The sequence below is a fragment of the Eubalaena glacialis genome, chromosome 1 (assembly GCF_028564815.1).
Source record: "Eubalaena glacialis isolate mEubGla1 chromosome 1, mEubGla1.1.hap2.+ XY, whole genome shotgun sequence".
Classification (NCBI taxonomy): domain Eukaryota; kingdom Metazoa; phylum Chordata; class Mammalia; order Artiodactyla; family Balaenidae; genus Eubalaena; species Eubalaena glacialis.
In genome coordinates this window covers 156,074,935-156,082,050 of record NC_083716.1, presented here as the reverse complement: position 1 = coordinate 156,082,050, position 7,116 = coordinate 156,074,935, and the positions used below count along the sequence as shown (strand labels likewise).

The 7,116-nt window shown below is 37.4% G+C and overlaps 1 pseudogene; it reads left to right on the top strand.

The window, feature by feature from the left end:
- The first annotated feature begins 4,782 nt into the window (after nucleotides 1-4,782).
- Nucleotides 4,783-6,513, top strand: LOC133097714 (tigger transposable element-derived protein 1-like; annotated as a pseudogene).
- Nucleotides 6,514-7,116: the final 603 nt, after the last annotated feature.

Here is a 7,116-nt window from a genome sequence, read left to right as displayed (position 1 = left end):
GGCGAATTTGTTCCTTCTGCAGGGGAAGGAGAGGGGATTTGGATTTAATTTGAAACCTTGACATAAGGTTTAATTTGCTAAAAAGGGGAGCTATGCCATTGTAAATCTTGGAATGAGACACCAAGGTAGTAAGAACTGTCAGCCCAATCTGTTTTAAGCACCGTTTGAGGTGTTTGTTAAACTATATTTCTTTCCCGACCCCACTTACCTAATTGGATTGATGCTTAATTGCAAATACAATTCTATTCTTTATTCTGATAAGCTGTTTTATTTTTTGATAGAGGGATTATGGATTATAGAAAGTTTTCATATGAAATATGGATTTACAATAGATGCAAAGATTAGACAGTATGCTATGGGTATGAAATTCATGAAAGGACAATGCTCGTCTTATGTTTTCCATCTCACTACAAATAGAGGAGAAGGAAGTGCAATTAGCTGCAGTAGAACGGACTCAATAGAGAAAACTGGAAATACCCAACTGTGAGGATTATTTAACATTGAGTAGTATTTATGTGGGAAATCTTTGCCTTTTATAGTTTTTAAAAATTAAGACAGACTCATGTTGACTTGTACATTTCACTTGGGCAATTTCTTGATAAGGAATAGAGAAATGAGCTGGTTCCCACCCTTGGGGCTTCACTGCATTTTCCATCCCAGAAGCATTTGTAAATATGAGGGGGCTGTCAGCTCTGATGATGGCTGAAGGGAAAACTCCATCATGCAGTGGATAGTCACCATGGATAGAAGGTATCCTGTGTGCATGGGCCATTTCTGCCCTTCTTAAAATGCCAATAACTCTGCAGTTAGAAAAAATATGCATAAATATCTCTTTTACTTATTCCTAGAAATTATATACTTTTTAATTTAATTTTATTTTTTTACAGTAAGCCCTTGTTGGTTATCTGTTTTAAATATAGCAGTGTGTACCTGTCAATCCCAAACTCCTAGTCTATCCCTCCTCCCTACCCTTCCCCCCAGTAACCATATGTTCATTCTTTACATCTGGGAGTCTGTTTTTGTTTTGTAAACAAGTTAATTTGTATCACTTTTTTTTAGATTCTGCATATACGCGATATCATGATATTTGTCTTTCTCTGTCTGACTTACTTCACTTAGTATGATAATCTCCAAGTTCATCCATGTTGCTGCAAATGGCATTATTTCATTCTTTTGTATGGCTGAATAATATTCCATTGTATGTATGTATCACATCTTTATCCGTTCTCCATGTCTTGGCTATTGTAAACAGTGCTGCAGTGAACATTGGGGTACATGTATCCTTTCAAACCATGGTTTTCTCCGGATATATACCCAGGAGTGGGATTTCTGGATAATACGGTAGCTTTATTTTTAGTTTTTTAAGGAACCTCCATACTGTTCTCCATAGTATAGTGGCTGTACCAGTTTACATTCCCACCAATAGTGTAGGAAGGTTCCCTCTTCTCCACACCCTCTCCAGCATTTATTGTTTGTAGATTTTTTTGATGATGGCCATTCTGACAAGTGTGAGGTGATGTCTCATTGTAGTTTTGATTTGCATTTCTCTAATAATTAGTGATGTTGAGCATCCTTGCATGTGCCTCTTGGCCATCTGTATGTCTTCTTTGGAGAAATGTCAATTTAGGTCTTCTGCCCATTTTTTGATTGGGTTGTTTGTTTTTTTGATATTGAGCTGCATGAGCTGTTTGTAAATTTTGGAGACTCATCTCTTGTCCATTGCTTCATTTGCAAATATTTTCTCCCATTGTGTGGGTTGTCTTGTTTTGTGATTTCCTTTGCTGTGCAAAAGCTTTTGAGTTTAATTAGGTCCCATTTGTTTATTTTGGTTTTATTCCCATTTCTCTGGAAGACGGATCGAAAAAGATATTACAGCAATTTATGTCAAAGAGTGTTCTGCCTATGTTTTCCTCTAAGAGTTTTATAGTATCTGGCCTTACATTTAGGTCTTTAATCCATTTTGAGTTTATTTTTGTGTATGGTGTTAAAGAATGTTCTAGTTTCATTTTTTTACATGTAGCTGTCCAGTTTTCCCAGCACCATTTATTGAAGAGACCGTGTTTTCTCCATTGTATAGTCTTGCATCGTTTATTGTAGATTAATTGACCATAGGCAGGTGGGTTTATTTCTGGGCTTTGTATCCTGCTCCATTGACCACACAAAGGTATTTCTGCTTTTGTGCCAGTACCATACTGTTTTGATGACTGTAGCTTTGTATACTTTTGTGTTCATGTGTGTGTGAGGTGTGTTGTGTGTGTATTTACTATTAGAGTAGCAACATAGTATAATATTTAAGATCATTGTCTCTGGAGCCATACTCTCTAGGTTTGTATTCTAACCTAGCCATTTTTAATTTTCTGTGATTTTGAATAAGATACATAACTCTTTGTGCTTCAGTTCCCTCATCTGTGAATTTCGGATAGGAATAGTATTTTCTTCTATGTTGTTGTGAGCATTAAATGAGTTAAGACATAACAGGTGCTTACAACCCTGCAGCAAAACAAAATAACACACAATAACAAACACATTTGTGTTTATGATTTAAATGTTATCAATTACTATTACTACTAATTTCTTCTGTGACCTTAGACCAAGCTTTCAGTAATCTACCAAACTCTACTCCTTCCATTATGTCCATTCCTGTCTCTACAGAAGAGTAGATATGCACAAATAAATTCTGTTTGCCCAGAAATTGAACACAGAAAACTTTTGAATTCCTTTAAAAACATAAGGTATCCATGAATACTCAATTCTACTTCTAAGCCTACCTATTATTAGACAGGTATATAGCGAGAAATACTTTTTGGGGTTATAATTTCCTATGGTATTTAAGATCTAAAATCCAAGTGATGGAAAGTTTTAGAAACAAATGAGAATAATGTTTTTCGTATGTATAAAAATTACTCAGTATTTTTAATTTGTCAAAGATCTAAGTCTCAATAATTCAAATAAATGGGAATAATCTCACATTGTTATAGTAAAAAGTGTAAATTTTTGATTTTTGAAACAAAATTCACCCTCATTACTTTGTATACTCACAGTAGTCTTGGGGTTAATTTGAGAAATGTTATAATCAGACAGCATGCTTTGTGATTTTGACAATAATTTTGCTTGGAAATGAGCACTGATGCAGTACTAAACGCCTTCAAAGCCTATTAATAGTGTCCTGTGGGCCCTACTAATTTGCTGAGGAACCTTTTGTTTAATTGCAATCAATCATCAAGGGTTTTTTATAAAACTACCATATCCTTAAATGTGTGCTAGATAGCATGAGGGTACTGGTGAAGCATGTGGCATAGGACCGATCCTCATGGAGCTTGATTTGTAATTAGGAGGAAGGCAAGACTGATATATGTACATTTGTTTATTAAGCAGATACTTTTGTGCACCTGCACTGCTCTGCATGATGGGGATTTGGCAGTTAATAGAACAGACTAAACAGATGATGGTGCTTGCATTCTAGGGAGTTGGGAGGATGAAAAATAAAATATTTAATACCACATGGGGATATGGGTTATGGAGAAAACTAACCTATGAAGGCTACTAGAGAGAGCAAGGCTTGAGGATGTTCTGATTTGCAATAGGGTGATTGGAATTTATGTTTGAACAAAGACCTGAAGAAGGTGAGGAAGCCAGCAGCAAGTAAAAGATTCTAGGTTGAGTAGAAGATAGCAAACACAAAAGCTCAAGATATAGAACTTGGAAATTCTAGGAAAGCAAGGAGGCCAACAGAGCTGGACTTGAGTGGGTGAAGGGAAGCCTAAGTGGGATATGACTCAGAAGGGGACAGATCATGTGGTCTCTTTGGACATTTTAGGACTTTGGCTTTTACCAAGTTAGGGAGTCACTGGAGGGTGTTAGGAAGATCTGATCTGATCTGACTTAATAATTTTTTTTAAGGATTTCATGGCCTGTTGTGTTGAGAAAAAACCTTGCCTTCCCCTCAACCCCTTACTAACAGCCTAAGACAGGAAACACAGAGACCAATGAGGAGACAAAGATGATGGTACCTTAAGACAGAGTGGTAGCTGTAGACATAGACATGGTGAAATTCTGTATATATTTTTATGATCAAGCCAACAGGATTCATTGCTGGATTCATTACTGGACAGGAAAGAAAGAGTAGAGTCAAAGATGATGGCAAGTTTGATAGGCCTGAGGAAATGAGAAGAGAATTTGTAGTTGACTGAGATGGGGAAAGCTGGTGGACCAGGTTTTGAGAGGCATATCATGAAGAGTTTGAGCTAAGGCATGTTAAGTTTTAGCTGCAGGTTTGTCATCAGAGTGAAGATGTAAAGTAGACAGTGCATGTATTTCAGTAGGCTGGAATTTAGGGGAAAGATAAGGTTGGAGATATACAGGTATATCTCCTTTTATTGCACTTTGCTTTATTGCACTTCACAGACATTGCATTTTTTAGATTTGAAGGCTTGTGGCAACTCTGCCTAGAGCAAATCTATCAGTGCCATTTTTCCAATAGCATTTGCTCACTTCATGTCTCTGTGTCATATTTGTGTCATGTGTAATTCTTGCAATATTTTAAACATTTTCATTATTGTTACATTTGTTATGCTGATCTGTGATTAGTGATCTTTGATGTTACTGTTACAATTGTTTTGGGGCACCATGAACCACGTCCATATAAAACAGCAAATTTAATTGATAAATGTTGTGTGTGTTCTGACTACTCCACTGCATTCCCCCGTCTCTCTCCCTCTCTTCAGGCCTCCCTATTCCCTGAGATACAACAATATTGAAGTTAGGCTCATTAATAATCCTACAATGGCCTCTAAATGTTCAAGTGAAAGGAAGAGTTGTACACCTCTCACTTTAAATCAAAAGCTAGAAGTGATTAAGCTTAGTGAGGAAGCCATGTCAAAAGCTGCGACAGGCCAAAAACTAGGCCTCTGGTGCCAAACAGCCAAGTTGTGAATGCAGAGGAAAAGTTCTTGAAGGAAATTAAAAGTCCTACTCTAGTGAACACACAAATAGTAAGATAGAGAAATAGCTTTATTGCTAATATGGACAAAGTTTTAGTGGTCTGGATAGAAGATCAAATCAGCCACAACAGTCCCTTAAGCCACAGCCTAATCTACAGCAAGGCCTTAGTTCTCTTCAATTCTATGAAGCTTGAGAGAGGCGAGGAAGCTGCAGAAGAAAAGTTTGAAGCCAGTAGGGGTTGGTTCCTGAAGTTTGAGGACAGAAGCTGTCTCCATAACATCAAAGTACAAGGTGAAGCAGCAAGTGCTGATGTAGAAGCTGCAGCAAGGTATCAAGAAGTTCTAGCTAAGATCATTAATGAAGGTGGCTACCCTAAAAACCAGATTTTCAATATAGACAAAACAGCCTTCTATTGAAGAAGATGCCATCTAGGACTTTCATAGCTAGAGAGGAGAAGTCAGTGCCTGGCTTCAAAGCTTCAAAGGATAGGCTGACTCTCTTATTAGGGGCTAATGCAGCTGGTGACTAAGTTGAGCCATTGCTCAAATACAATTTTAAAAATCCTAGGACCCTTACGAATTAGGCTAAATCTATTCTGCCTGTGCTCTACAAATGGAACAACAAAGCCTGGATGACAGCACATCTGTCGACAATATAGTTTACTGAATATTTTAAGCCCATTATTAAGACCTATTGCTCAGAAAAAAAAAAATTCCTTTCAAATTATGATTGCTTTTTGACAATGCACCTGGACACCCGAGAGCTCTGATGAAGATGTGCAACGCAATTAATGTTGTTTTCATGCCTGCTAATACAAGATCCATTCTGCAGCCCATGGATCAAGGAGTAATTTTGATTTCCAAGTCTTATTACTTAAGAAATACATTTTGTGAAGCTATAGCTGCCATAACTAGCGATAACTCTGATGGATCTGGGCAAAGTAAATTGAAAACCTTCTGGAAAGGAATCACCATTTTAGATGCCATGAAGAACATTTGTGATTCATGGGAAGAGGTGAAAATATCAACATTAACAGGGGTTTGGAAGCAGTTGATTCCAACCCTCATACATGACTTTGAAGGGTTCAAGACTTCAGTAGAGGAAGTAACTGCAGATGTGGTAGAAATGGAAAGACACTAGAAGTGGAACCTGAAGATGTGACTGAATTGCTGCAATTTCATGACAAAATTTGAACGGATTAGGGATTGCTTCTTATGGATGAGCAAAGAAATTGGTTTCTTGAGATGGAATCTACTCCTGTGAAGATGCTGTGAAGACTGTTGAAATGACAACAAAGGGTTTAGAATATTACATAAACAGTTGCTAAAGCAGGGACAGGGTTTGAGAGGATTGACTCCAACTTTGAAAGAAGTTCTTCTGTGGGTAAAATGCCATCAAACAGCATTTGCATGCTACACAGAAATTTTTTGTGAAAGGAAGAGTGAATTGATGTGGCAAACTTTAATGTTGTTTTGTTTTAAGAAATTCCCACAGCCACCCCAACCTTCAGCTACTACCACCCTGATCAGTCAGCAGCCATCAACACTGAGGCAAGACCCTCCACCAGCAAAAAGATTATCATTTGCTGAAGACTCAGATGATTGTTAGCATTTTTTAGCACTAAAGTATTTTTAATTATGGCATGTCTGTAAATGAAGCTGTGTCAGTCAATTGGCATTTAAAACCATAAGACTGAATGGGGACACCAAGGGAGTGAGTATAAATAGAGAAGAAAATGAGTCCATGGATTTATCCTTGAGGAATTCTAAAGATACAAGTTAAGGGAGATGAGGTGGAACAAAAAAGCAGACTGAGGAGGAGCAGAGATATTAAGAGGAAGAAGATCATTTTGTTCTACAAGCAACTAGGAGGTAAAGGTTATGATAGGAGGTTGTGGAAATTATATCCCAATTGCTTTTCCTTTATCAGAAAATAGGAAACAAGGTTAGCAACTGAAGGAAAAGATGGAGAAAGGTGTTTCAGGATTGAGGAAAGAGGAAAATGAAAGATATATTCTTCCAAGAAAGTAAGAAAGTGAATGGATGAGGAAATACAGTATGACTGCTGGAAAGCCTTAAGAGCTGCCTGAGTTTTGTGAGCAAGATTTAAATCAAAGCAAGTCAGCATGATTGTGCTTTTCTCTAGTGGTGTTAATCTGCATGCGTGCAGGCAAGG